Raw genomic sequence first — 14,621 nt, 5'->3', positions numbered from 1 at the left:
TACCCTGGGGACGGCAATTTCTGCTCCTGCCAGGTAATTTCGCACTCGATGATCCCCTCATTTTCGAAATTGAAAAATCACTCCTCGTTGCTTCCGTGGCATCACTCTTTATCGGAATCGTGCTGAGTCAGAGGGCTGGAAAATACAAGAATCGACGACCTTTCTTGAAGTAGGATCAGAGCGTGCTGCTCCACCCCTCCAAAAACAGATTGGCTTCCTCGACGCATCCCGCTGTTCTGTTTCGCTCGAGCAATGTCCATCTACCTGGAAAGCCACTCTGAGAAACTTTTCCGAATCCCGGCGCTTTCCGCAGCTTCTGTTCGAATTCCGAAAGACTCGACTGGAATTTGGAGACGACTCTGCGGCGCTGCGAATCCTCGATCGAGCAGACTCGGAGTACAACTATTCCACCAAACCTGCCGCCCAGAGACAGTTCTCATTCCCGGGCCGGTAGGCTCCAGGAGAAGGAGCGAGTTGCCCACCACGAGATCCAATCAGATATGTGTGTCATTGGGAAACATGTTCTCGCCGCGAATAACAATGTAAATCTGACTGGAGATTATCCCAGAAAATATTTTCGAAGCTCACGAACTGTTTTACGGGAAGCATGAGTCGCGAGCAGACTTGCTTGGAATAGACGCGTGTGAGACACCGAATGCTGTCAGATCCCTATCGATCGATCCGAGACGATGTATTTACGTACATACATATATATATCCCCGAAGATCCATGGGACGTGTGAAAGCGAATTGAATCTTGTGGGTGTTTCAATTCGACACGGAACGTGCAACAAGATAAATATCCCAACGACCATATGTTCGATACAGTCACAACAAGCCGGCAGAACGTAGCATGGAAGCGTATTGCAGGGAAATCTGTATGAGTGCAGTGAAGCCCGCCGTAGAATCTGTGTGATCGGCTGCTCGGATGTGGCGCGGAAACATCCTCCGCGCGAGGACCCGGATTCCCAGAGCCGCTGAGTGAGCTAACAAGTTCGTAGTTCGTCTATTTGTCCGGGTTACGATTGGGATGTGCGTCTGACGTTCGTTTCCAAGGGTTCTGCGTCTCTTTTTCTCATTTTTCCTTGGTTTCCGAGTCACGACGAACGGCCTCTTTTGCTTGGCGTCAGACTGGCGTCGACGAGCATCGGATCCGTTTGGAAATCTGGCGCCAACTCCCACGCCTCGAACTTGTCCTCCTGTGCGGTTTCTCGCCGTTTGACTTGCTGGCTGGCTGGCTGACGCTTGGCGGCGAGCTTGCGGGGAGTGGAGCCACCAGCCGGTCGGATGTGCTGCAACGCTTTTCTATTATATAATGTGTCATCAAGCTCAGACAATCTGACAGATCGATGTTCAGTGCAAGGTCGCGCCCGCAACCACCAGTCGGGCGACTCGTATGAAACGAAATGAAAAGCCAGACAGGTTCCCGACGTCCAGTCTCGCTGGAAATTTCCGTCCCTCACGACGGCGCACGGCTATACTTAGCGCATTATAAGCGGACACTTACAATTAGTGGTTAGCAGAGCTCGATCGCGAACTACAGGGTCTCGCTTGGCTTGCAGACCCCTTATGCCGACTCTGGAACGTATGAAACTTCGAGCACACGCAGCTCGACGCGGATCAGAACCGGCAAAGTTGACAAAACTATTTTTCTCTTGCATGGCATCCAGCGCATGAATGTCCGCCCGCGCAAAATACTTTCTTTTATACACGCAGCGCTGCATTACGATTTTCTGTGCGAATGACAGATTGGCGCCAACTGCGGAACGACATCTTCGCAAATTGCTGCGATCATCGGTCGCTAGGTTCGGTCGATTCCTTGACGTATCTCGTGAGATGACAATCTCTCGACGTTTCTCGAGTGTCGCTTCTTTCTGATCTTGCTCCCCGGGGACTCTGAGCTATCCTATCATTCGGAGCGGCATTCCTCGCCAGGACATAGAGTAGGCACGGGATCTGAGAATTCGATAACATGGACCTTTCCCGAAGGTCTTTCAGAGAAGGATATAGCTCAATCTCCTCGAGACCCCGTCAGAAACTTTGTTGACAATCAGAATGGTGTATTTCAGTCAAATCCTGTTCATATGAACAAAGTGTGGATTTCCGGTCGCGTAGGATACGTTTTCAGATCTGAGTGAGTGAGAGAATCACTCACTTTTAGTCAAAGCTCTTAAGCATTGCCTTGAAGAACCGCTTCTCAGCTTGTTCCGATCGGTGGCAGAAGGATATGTGGGGAGATCCGTTTGTTCACGATAGGAGCAGGAGAGATTTCGCATGCCGACGCTTTCTGTTTCAGAAAAAAAATGTCAAGCAATGACTCTTTGTTGACGCGATGCAAACATGACTTCGAAGTGTGTAATAATCGCTGGAGGGATCCATCGAGGGGACATCTTGTTGAACGGTGACTAAGGTTTCCGGCGACGCCTACGTCTGATCGTTTTTCCGCGAAAAGCCGCATTCCCTGTGGAAAACTCATCGAGAGATACGATTTCCGGGAAGATTCGAAGACCCTGGGCTACGGTCGATGGGAGTTCTTCCACACGATTGGCTTCGCCCAATCCCGACAACTCCAGAAGGTTATGAGTTATGATTCCTCTTCGGAAAACCACGCAAGACTCGAGCGTGTGCTGAGGATATATTAGCTCGACGAGCAGAAGATAAGCTCAGACAATCCTGAAAACGATTCCCGAAATCTGCCGAGGAGTCCCGACGAAAAATAAGCTCGCTGGAACGCTATAAATTACAAGTTTGTCGTTGCCATGGTTTGCCTCAGCTTGCAAGGTCCACATAGCAACCTGCATATTGACCCTGCGGAGTACGGCCGGTACAGCTGAGTGAGCGGATGGCTGATTTGACAGCGACGTTCAGTCTTCGTAGAGTTTCCTTGAGCCGTGCACCGTTACGTAGAGGCGCGTTCCGAGTTTATGATGGACCTGTCGGTGGACTGAGATAGAGCGAGCGTTGGCATTTACACCTCTCCACCCGAAGAATCGCGCGCATTCACAGCGGAACTCCCCAGAAGGCATTCCAAAGCTGTCAGCTCGGTATCTATCATCTCTCCGTCCGGTCAACCCCGTATTGAAGGTCATTCCGAGTTTCAAGTCCTTTCGGTAGAGATTATCGAGAGGAATTCCTACGCTTTCGATCGAAGGGTCATTCCCGGCTTGGTCGCCCCGGACTAGGTATTTCTTTGTCTACGACCGCATCCAGGAGTTGCTTGAGCGATTTTCGAAACGATGGAGGTAAGAAGCTCGGCATTCCTGAGCTCATCATCGACTTCAATCAATGAGACAGGAATATTCGCGTGTCCCGCTTAAGGGTTGAATTCGGGAGGAGTCGCTGTCCTGTTGTTCGAACTCCGGGGAGTACGGAAAAACATTCCCGACTCAGGACGCGCTGGTTCGCAAATGATTTCCCGTCGCTCATCGAGCGGATCTATCTTCTGAATCATCAAGTGTATAATAGAAAAGTGCGAATCCGCCGTGGTCGGTTGCGTAAGCGTTCCGGTCGCCGAAGTGCAGTGGCAGCGATTCCCGCAGAAAAACCGTCAATTCGTGACATTATCGAGGCAGCACTTATCAGCACAAATTGCAGTCCGGCGTCGCAGCGAACCCACGCGGAAGTGATCTCGATCTCCCTAGCAGAAAGTTACAGAACATCTTCGATGCTCTTAAGTGCCTGCCTGATATTTTCGAGCACTTAATTCGGCGAGTCAGATGAAGGGACACCGCTGTGGAATCGGAGATCCACGATAGAAACCCGCTTCGTATTCGGAACTTCTGACTCTATTCGGAAGCCTCTCAAACAATCATCTGTTGCGAAAGCGGTCTCCGTCACCGTGCATCGTTTTGACGAGTCGTCGTTCTGTGCCGAAAACTGCTCGGATCAAAGCGGTGATCGAATGTGCGACCAGAAGTGCTAGAACCGATTGTTATCGCTTTTTCTTCTTGGCCGAGAGGAAACGAGCGAAATCGACTCTATCAGCGCGCGGATTCCGGGGACAGATCGGCGGCTTCAATCGTTCCCGACACTGCGCGGTGGGGAGGCTTATGGAGTAGGCTTCGGAAACCACACAGGCCTTTCCGACGTAGCGTCTCACCGTACGTTCAGGTGTCGAGGAATGAAATTTAGATCTTCCGAATCTTCTGTCTGGTTTTGTCGGAGTCTTCCGTTGCTCGGGAAGGGGAGATGTCGAGTGTCCCGTCCGATGCCCGAGCCCAGCTCTGCAGGGGAACGCACTGAAATTCCAGAATAGGACGACGCAAGGGGATACTCTGTATCATCCCTCCTTGTGCTCGCTCGTCCGGATATCCGCAGGCAGGTGATTCTTCTAAAGGCTGGGCGACGTCCTGGTGCCCCTATCGTGCTCGTTGTCGGGAGCCCCTGCTCTGTGAGATGCTGATTCCGACGGAAGATTGCATCAGCGACGTAAACATCAGAATTCGGTCGGTCAGCGGGTGGAAGGGTTGAGAAATAACCGCTTTTGTAGAAGGATCGATCTTCGAAATAAAGAGCTCCGAAAAAGTCCCTCCTTGTGTGAGGAGCATGCGTTCATCCATTCAATATGAAACGGTTTCCTATAATGAATATCACGGCATAACCAAGGTCAGGGATGAAGACTTTCCGCAGAGTTCAATGCCAAAAAGTCACTGATTTGCATGGCAAGCAAGGTCTTCTCCGCGACCGGAAGTTCGGTCACTTTGAGTCACCTAGCAGCCGATGAACCGATCCCGGACGATGAGCCTAGAATTCTGAGAAGAGTGCTCCTTGTCGGATATGCATCGAGCTGTACACATCGCGATCATTCTGAATCACACTCGGAACAAGTCGCGCGACGCTCGGAATCCGAAGATGACGAAACGGGATATTCGACCCCGAGCTGTAACCGCGTATCGGAAGGGTTCTGAGACAGTTCCCGCTCAGCATCGAGATGTCACGACCACGAGGGAAAACGCAGCTTTCCTTCCCAAACTGACAATAAGTCATATCGACTCCTCGTCTTTCGAACGGCACCTTCCTTCCGGACCCCTCTCGCGAATCAATAACGCGCGATTGCTTTCGGAGCCCCGTTCGGTAGAATCAAACACCCTGCGGTATATCAGCTCGGTCTCTCAGAAAATTCCCTTCGCGTTTTCAGTGTCAGCTGGTGCTGCCTCCGAAAAGTAATCGAATCGAATGTGGTCGCGCAACCGGGTCAGGGGAAAAGATCCCCGACTTCTCCTTGTACTGTTGCTCCCGTTGTCGACGACGACGGAGATCTCTCGCTTGACTGGTCGCCTGTCAAAGTGGGACGATTTCCTCGGTAAGAATCGAAATTCCTGAGATATTGTTCCTTTGCGGTCGTCCGACGATAAGGCTACGCGAGGAGAATGCTCGAATTGACGGCTACCCGACGTGGGAAGGAAACGCAGTTGTATTTATATTTTTTCTTCCTTTCGGTCTCGGACGCTGAGGAAAAGTACTTCTTGTAAAACTGAAATGACATCTAATGACAAGGGTCCGCGAGCAAAGCGCCTGACTGCCATACATTCCAATGATGTTATCTACATATCTGCTGCCGTGACACCGCACCGCGAGCGACATAAAAGATAATCACTCGGGACTATCGGCACTTCAGCTAGCACTTAAGTTATATCGAGTTTCTCCATGATAAAGTCGAACAACTAATTAAAGAACGCTTTATCGCTGACGATCCCCACGAGCGACGTTTGTGTTTGGGTTGATGGCTGCTCGGTTCGGAGACAGACAGACATCCGCAGAATGGCATACCATCGTGGAGCAGCGTCCGCGAGAGCCCGCGCGCTCTCTCTGAGCTTTTCTAAAGCTTGGCTCAGGGACCCGGTGCTGCGGTACTCCTGAACCAAAAGAGCTCAAGTCCTCCTTTCGAATCTGAATCGGGGTGGGGTTGAGCTTCTTGAGTAGCTCTAAACTCCTCGAGACAGCCGGACTCTCGGAGGAAGGGTCTGGGAGGAATCAGCGGCAATGTTGACTCCTCGATTTATGTCAACATTCAATGAGCGTCGTCGTGACTTACGATTCCCGGCCGAGAACGGTGCCTTCTGCACCATTCGGGAACCAGTGTCGCTTGCATTCGAATCTTCGACTAGCAAGACAGATCGCAAGCTTTGCATAGGTGATTTCTCGTAGCGCATTCCGAAATCAAAAATCCACCTGACTGAGCTACGTGGACGAATCTGCGCTTATCGGCAGAAGAACACCGGTGCTGCTTTCGTGAATGGCTACTCAATCCATGGCAGCTGAGGGACATTGATGTGAATGACTGTCCCGGGAAATTACAAAAACGAGGAAAACTTCGCCTGCGAAAGACTCGTTTGCCGGGAGAGAGCCGGAGTTAGGGTCGGGGTTCTCGGAATAATGCATGGATGGAGCGGTGATGGTGAGTCGGGGAAGGTTACAGCTCAAATCGTCTGCCTAGGCGAGTCTGATTTCGTCGGAAAACATGAGCGAATCCGGAATCGCAGTCTCGTTTTTCTTCAGGCCATCGCTTGCGAAACTCGAGAAGTGTCTGTGACGGCCAGCGGCAGTGCCGTCATAGCGTTTACGTCGCGCTGGGATTCTACGGTGAGATCCTTGAATCAATATTCCCTACGCAAGATTCACGCCGATGATGTTTCATTGAGCGCAAGGAGATCCTAGTTGGTCCTTAATGAACCGGACGGAGTCCACTTGTTGCTTGAAGGGGGGGGCGAGACGCAGTCCCTCAAATGACCCCGGCATCATGCCGGCGGCGTGGCGTAAGGGGGAGCTAAGTTGCGGAGTCCGTGGCGATTCCGAATCAGTGTATTGCCTTCTCGCTCCGAAATCGCTGTACAGAAGGCCCTTTTTCAATCGACAAAGCCGAGCCTCTGGAATTCCTTGAATCTGCACCGCTAATTTATTCGATGATTCCCTAATTGATCGAATCGCTGGATCGAAGATAACCCAGATCATGGAATTCATCGCATCTGAAGCGGGGTTTCTTCGTCATCGCGCACGCTCCGACGATCAACCTATGGAGCCGAAAGCCCGAATGTTGGCACATTTGAAATCGAACCGATAACCGATAAGGACAAAGAGACCAGCCCTTCTTCTCGAGACGTAAACAGCAAGTCTCTACTCGATGGCAAATTCGGTGGCTTGCCTCAGATGAATCGGTCAGATTAGGAGCCACCTGACGTATGGTAACATCCGGTTACTCGAGTACGCGACTTGGGTGGCTTGAAAGAAGCCTGTCAGCTGCCTTGAAGACAATCGGGCACCTCTGACAAACCACAACCGCTGAAGGTATTCTGAGTCAGAATCACATTGTCGAGAACGGCATGCGAAGTGATGCTCCCGGCGTCACAGCGTTCTGATTGAGAACAACTCTTCGTATCAGTAGTGTTCTCGGTCGCGATGAGCTTCGTCGTGACCGCAGGTTCCTGTATGTTTTTTGAAGGGGTGCCGAGGGAACACAAACCACGTCTAAACGCACGGTGAGAGTTCCTCCGACGGTTAGCGAACGAGCGAGAATTCAGCAAATAATAAATATTTGTAACTTATCAACGACCGTCGAATCCTCGACGGAGCGTCATTGGCTCATTGGTTGCTGTCGGTACGCCTGTCGGTTTGTCTGTCTGAGAGCTGCGGACGTCGGGAGGTCGTGATCGCGGAATGCCCCTCCGTCGACCACTGCCAGAAAGGTCAGAAACTGGTCTAAAGGAAGCTGAAATAAAATACGAATGGACGAGGTGCGGGGGGAGGTACTCGATTTAGTTCCGCACCACAGCGAGGCGACGCCGACGTCTTGAGAAATTCGTTCGGGAATGGAGATCCAAAGGAGCGAGCTAGAAACGTCACTGACGGAAAAGACAATCAGGGTGAATAATTTCATTCTACATTTTTTATCCTAACAAGGCGACAATAATTGTCGGAGGATCATCCTATAAACCTTAATTCGTGTAGATGGGTGATTCGAACTCATCCGGCGCTCGCGGATATTTTTTTCGGGTGCGGCATCTACCGTCGTTCTATTGTCAATTGTGCACGCCTGAATATTTAATATCTTCAACGTCATTCTTCCTTGGGGGTTACATCCGCCAGACGAGCCGTCGAATCGATACTAAGCTAGCTCAACTAGCAGGAGTGGATCGTTGTGAGATCCGTTGGCGCCAGACTTTCAAAACTGTGACGTCGCTCGGTGAGGTGTGATTGGTAGCTCGAATGTCCCTCACCCTCGCGAGAGCCCTCACTTGGCGCGAGCTTCAAGACACTCTTGCCAGTGAAAGCAAACCGCACGGGTCGCGGTAGAAGTGGCCGCTCGGAAACCACTGTGTCTTGAGTTTTGTGCCTGTCCTCTTCACCGGCCGATATACACCGGATCCGTTCCGCTGCACGTTCATCGGGAAAATTTGTTTTGCTCATCGAATTTCAGTGTGACTGTGGCGACATAAATAACTAACCGAATAACTACAGGAACAAGTGGTGGGGCGATGTGGCCCGAAGTTCTCCGATGACCATCCCCATGTTAATCATCAGGTAAACATATCTTGTAGTGTTTTCGAAATTTCAACTTTGGCGGCGGGAAGACGACCAACGGATACGCCAACGGTTTCGTGCTCGAGAGTTGACTTCTTCCTCTTCTCTGAGCCAGTGAGTGAATGTAACCTCGAACCCGGCGAGATCGGCACGTGATTTTCCTTCTGCTTAGTTGGTTTTGTCGAGCGTTTAGTCGCGTAATCTAGAATTGAAATCCGGTCTCAATCGATCTCTCGAGCGTGTGTGAGCGAGTCAATTACTTAACTTATTCGAACTGCACAGAACCAAATCGGAGGAAACTTCTGACTCCATCGCGGTGCCGCGCGGTGCTGAAAACATCCGGAGGTGCTACTGTGAGTTCTGATGATCCCCCCTTACGTCTTCTCATAACATTTTAGAGCTAGCAGGGTACTTCGTGGTTTCGCCAAGTCCGATGGTTTCCCGTCGATTCACATCGGAGTATAATTCCATGATCGATTCTTTCTCGAATTCATGGAGCAATCAGTTCGAACCGTGTTTGTTCGACTAATAGCGCGAGACACCTCGCTCGAGGAAAAGAGAAGCTAAGGCGGAAACTCTGAGCGGAAACTTCGGAGCAGCGAGACGAGTGTCGCCATTGGTGCTAGCATGAAGTTCGTCGACTTTACTCGTCTCGAGAAATTGTGCTAAACGCGCCAACAACAGTCGAAATCCGAACTCTTTCGGTAGACGCCGACGCGTTCGATGCAGCGCTCTGTCCCGCTTTCTACATGTCAGTGCATAGTTATTCTCTGTGCTGCCAACGGAGAAAATCACTGCGTTTCGGGAGATGGCCGGGAATCCGTCGACGCACGCACTCCTCGATTCCCCGTCGAAGTTTACGCTGCGAAAACTTCATCACGGATCTGTCGTCATTACTGAGCCGTCCGCTTCGAATTTACGTATTCGGGAATCCTTTTGTCCGCTCCGAGCCAGCAGAGATTTAGAGGTCAATGGAGATTCTTCACGAAGAACTCAGCGTTCAGTTGTTGATCAATCAATAAAGAGTCCACTCAATACAGTCACAAGCAATTCCTCTGAGTGAGGACTCTGCTCGGTCAGCCAAACCACCAGGCTCACCTCTTTGGTTTTAAAAGTTGACGAGTGAGGCAGTCACTAAGCGATTCGAGCAGCTTCCTGCTGTATATTTGAGTTTTGCTCAGACCGAGTGCATAGAAGAAGCGACCGCAAATGATTTGAGGCATAGTGCTACCCGACGATCGATTCAGCCACCGATCGAGGAACCGAAGGGTTGTCGGATTTCCTTGAAAATATTTGCACCTCGGGATGCTCTCACCCTACCGGACCGACGAGCCTCAACCGCGGAAGGATTAGGTTTACCTCAAACTGATACTGAGAAATTTTCGGAGCAAAACTCACATTTCCTGCAGCGGACCCCGCACATTTGCGGCTTATCACTAAGCTGTGAGATAGCGAGCTTCAAATGCTACGGCACCCGGAACGTCCGTCTGAAACCGACATGGGCGTCTTCATGACGAGACGCGACACATCTCTTCCGATTGATTGATTGCTTTGTTGTAGCCATCATGGAGCGAATGACGCATGTCTTTTCAGAGGTGATATCGACGAAAACGATAGCGTCAACAGCGGACTCCGAGCACTCCTCCGAACAACGGCCCACATAGGCGATCTCCGCCAGTTTTTCGAGCTTCTTCGCGAGTTGAAAAAAACGGAAGCTCGGTCGAAGCTCGACGAAGGTCTGCGAGACGAGTCAATGATACGGGATGACTGCTCGGTCGACTGGTTGCTGGTTTCTTTTTCTACAGTATCGTCTCGGTTCGGTCGCGTTTTCTTGGAAAATCTTGTCGCCCAGCATTCAGCCTATGGTTCTCACGACGACCGCTCCGGGCTCGCTGAGAGAGTGAGTCTCACTCAGAATTAGGAGCCTCCGTAAAGACCTTGCATCGACACCGGGTCAGTCGTATTCGAGTTTGTGGGAGAAGCCGCCTGCTTTCCTTTCAACTGAAACCCCTCTCGGGGAATCCTTGCGGATATTAGCCGGATAACTCGGTAAATAATCTTGGATTCTGAAGTTTGAGACGGAGGAAGCGAATTCAGCTTCTAGGCGAATATCTTCTCTTCATGGGATTCAAATCGCGTCACCACCTCCACTCGATATCGTTTCGTCGTGTCCTGATAATCAGCACCGACTACCGACATGCTTCGAGCAGCGATCGTAAGGAATTCATAGCATTCGGAAGTTCGAATGATGAGCCATGGACTCCCGTAACCGGTTGCTGTCGAAACCGTAAACTCAACGATTTCCGCGTTCAGAATATAGTAGTCGGAAAGCGCGGAGAGGCGAGCTCTCTCCCCTCGGGCACGGAAGAGGTCGATTGGTATCACATTATAAGACGGCCACTGTTCAGCTTATCTACTTTCATTTTCCCGAACTGTTTATTTATAATCATGTCGCCTTGGGAGTCTTCTCTCCATCATAGCTTTCCTTTCGTATGCCATGAATTTATTCAAATAATTCTTCGGTTTTACATCCCACTCTCCACGATAAGGGCGTCACATGGCATTGGGAAATTGTTTTTCAATCAACCATTATGATTATGATTGTTCGCTGCCGTTGCATTACCGAAACATATGACATGTTCCGCGACGGACACTTCACCCTCGTCGGGGACAGCAGCTGCGCTCGCCTTCGAATTTTCGGGCGATGATTGAATGAATGTGGGGCTTCACGTGCGGACTCGACAGTGGAGCTGCCGAAGCCTAGCCCGGATTTGAATGTCAGCCTTGTTTTCGTGATGAAATCTTCATCCGAGGATCCGAGGCCCAGTTCCACGGCGATGCAGCGTCTCCCGCCACGAGTGAAGGGACTTCGCGGCGTCGAAATTCGTTTTCATTCATGAGTCAGCTTCGGTCGGTTGACATAAGACAGAGCTCGTCGGAAACACGCGACTTCGTCGACGGCGCTTTCTGTGGACGGTTTTGATTCATACAGAGATTCGTCTGTTGGATTGAACAAAGTTTCCGATGTCGGACCTGTTCTCACTCGGAGGAGGTGCTAACGAAACGGAAGTGTCGCTATGTATGTATGTGTACAAGCGGATCGAAAGCTGGCGAAGGAAGTCGGTGGAGGACTCTGTCATTAGGCCAGCGACATCAGTCAGCTCAGGTTCGGGTGCCTACCGCTGGTCAGCCAGTCACCATGTGTTTGTTCTTAAAAGAAATGGGATGTCTCTTTCCTTGAATACGTGTGGGTGACTCCGGCTCGACCGAAACGTGACACGGGCATTCGCGGTCCGCTCCGTCTGCGATTCCGCATATATTGATCTGTCGCCACCGTGACCATTATGCTCCGAAGTCTACGAGCTGCGGTAATTCCCGAGGGAGCTCTCGCCCTGGCAGCCAGCTCCGCAACCGCAGCACTTGCCGCCCCTACTCCTAGCGGTATGCATCGGGAAGGCTCTCGAAGGCGAGAGCAATCGTAATGACGCGAGTAATTTAGCAACAGTCCGACAATTGGGAGCAGCCGTCGGGTATCAATGATTCTCAAATCGCGCTTAGCTATCTCGGAGTTAATTGGTGGAAATTAGGCCACCCAGATGGACAACAGACTACAAAACTAAATAGCTCGGCTACTGGTCTGAATGAGCCCTGTACGTAGGTGTACAACTGTGATTGTTTCGGCGGGTGGCTTTTTCAACTCAGAGCTGATTGAATGCACTCGTACGGTTACTCTGGCGTCAGCTCGCAGCTCGGCTGATGTGGAAACATCTGCTGCAACTGCCTTCCGTGTCCACGTTTCGTCCACCACCTGCGGATATCTCGTGTAGCAACTCCTGCTCGAGCCGGCGGGCTGAGGTAGCGAATCGAGGGATTGCTGCGATTAGGTAATTTCCCGACTCATGAAAATGAGATACAGCAGAAGCCGAGGTCGATCCTTGCATGCCTCCGGAGTGCTCTTGACGACAGAAGGAATCAGTTCAGTCGATAGAGGAAGTTTCCACCTCGAGAAGAAAAACATTGGGAAGAGCACGAATGCGAGGCGATGGAAGCGAAGAAGAATCCGAGAAAGGAAGGAAACGATTGCTTGTTTTGCCCCGTATTTGTCTTCGGCTTGAGTGAAGAGGCCAAGTTTTCACCAGCGCCTCTTGACGTAGCTGCTACGAACTCTTGAGTGAAGGTTTCTCGCCAGTTCGCCTGTCTACTTGCTTGCTCGCTCGCTCATCTGCCAGTGGGTCGCAGTCTCTTCGCTACATCGATACGTCATTGGCGTCTCGCACTTGCACATGGCCTTGATTTTCCTCCTCGGCCACGTATCAAATATTTTGCGGTCCTTGCCCTTGTTTCGGAAAATTTCGTATCAGACGGGTTGTCCTCGGACACCATTAATCGCTTTGGCTCTGCGCTCGATCCTCAGGTTCGAGGTTCTTTCCGGGACAGGATCCTTGGCTCGAGATCTGCACCTCGGCAGCATATCCGCGCCTCTTCTCTATCTCAGTCGGATCGTCCGGCGGGGAACTCGGAGGCGGCGATGGAGCCGTCGTCGTTTGCTGGAACTGAGCGCATGTCGAAGGTTGACATTGCTAGTTCAAAGGCCGCAGACAAGCAGGCGGCTGGCAGTTAGGTAGTGTTTTGGTGTCAAGTTTCATAGACATTGTTCCCCTCATGTAAATCACCGTACCCGATGCGGAGTCGTTCGCACGCGTTACCTGAAATCTGCGTGTCGATGGAAATCGGTTCGTCTCTCCAACCGCTCGCCTTTCCAACTGTCGGGTTCGGGAATCATAAATCCAAGGAATTGACTTGCGAACGTCGATCAAAAACGTAAACGTTGACGGTACAGTTCCCGATACCGAACCCATCGATAGGTAATCTTCGCGCTAGAACTCTTCTGTCAGTCCGCTCATTCTTCGCCAGAGGCACGCCGACGGAGTTTGTCAGGAGAGCTGTTTGTCAATACGTTTTCGTTTGTTCCGTTCCGAGCGATTCTGAACGATGTGGTCTTAATCTCGCAGGTACCCCAAGGGCCGACGTTGACCACACCACACGAAAATTTCGATGTGCCGACGACCGAAATCGGTTTCTATTGAGGAATTTGTTTATTTGTTGTTCTCTTTTTTCGTGCTCGTCGAGCGCAAAAGTCTCACACAGACTGCGAAGACACGCCACAGGAGAGACGTTCGTGAGATTGGCTGTCAGTAGAAGAGTGAGAATTCGCGCTGTGAGCTGTGAGAGAATAGTTGTGGCGCTCGGGACGAATGGCATGGTAATAACCAGAGGCAATTTTCGAATAGGTTTCGCATTTCATTGGACTTGCCGAAATGAGGCGGACGGGGACAAAGATTTCGAAGATGTGGGGAACGAGACTCGTCGAGGAGAGAAAGTCAGACTCGGATGCAGATAAAGCACGTGGAACTCGAGCGCACTTGTGTGTCAGTCACGTGACCCATGAATGACTCAATGGATGAATGAATGTATGTATGTATGTATGTATGTATGTGTGCATGCATGGGTCGATAGTGTTCGGGGGAAGATGATTCACGGGCCTCAGACGAGCCCCGAATCATCACGAGGAAGATGTCAGTTCTTATGAATTCGAAGGTTACCCGTCGATTCAAACAGCTACAGGTGATTGCTCGTGCGTCGTACCTTTTTCTGCCGCGTCCTCGAAGTTTCTTCTGGCTACTTTCAAGAGTGTCCAGAGTTCGGTTCCAGTCAGCTGGTCGACTGGCGAGTCCGGAATCCGGGCGTTCTGCGGGCGTAATAGCAGTGGATCCCTGCCAGTGATAATGACGCTGTACGTAATCTCGCTGCTCGGCTCACCGACTCCACTAGGTGTTACTTAGATAGACAGGCGAGCCTAAAATAAGAGAAGCCGTGCCGAGAAGATACGTATAAAATCGGCCAGTCGGACAGACAGATTTCGACCGACGTCGAGTCAGAACAACGTATTATCGAGATTGAAGTCGCGGCTCCCGCTCGGTTTTAGTGGGCGGAAATGAAAGCCCCGCTGACCGAGCGATGAGGGCGAAGCAACGACTGTTGTTGCGCTTTCCATAGCACCCTCTTTTGGCTCCTCGCTCGCTCGCTCCCTTAGTGTAGGTGGTC

The 14,621-nt window shown here is 51.1% G+C and overlaps 1 protein-coding gene across 1 annotated transcript in view; it reads left to right on the top strand.

Annotated features, from left to right (window-relative positions):
- The first annotated feature begins 8,260 nt into the window (after positions 1-8,260).
- Positions 8,261-14,621, top strand: part of LOC100901092 (uncharacterized serine-rich protein C215.13) — a 35,507-nt gene continuing 29,146 nt past the window's right edge. The window contains exon 1 of the mRNA XM_018638450.1: positions 8,261-8,516. The gene's annotated coding sequence lies outside the window, so the exon portion shown is untranslated. The remainder of the gene's footprint in view (positions 8,517-14,621) is intronic.

Source organism: Galendromus occidentalis, unplaced genomic scaffold, assembly GCF_000255335.2.
Source record: "Galendromus occidentalis unplaced genomic scaffold, Mocc_1.1 scf7180000075458, whole genome shotgun sequence".
Classification (NCBI taxonomy): Eukaryota; Metazoa; Arthropoda; class Arachnida; order Mesostigmata; family Phytoseiidae; genus Galendromus; species Galendromus occidentalis.
The sequence above is the reverse complement of the archived record's forward strand: the minus strand, read 5'-3'. Positions and strand labels throughout refer to the sequence as shown.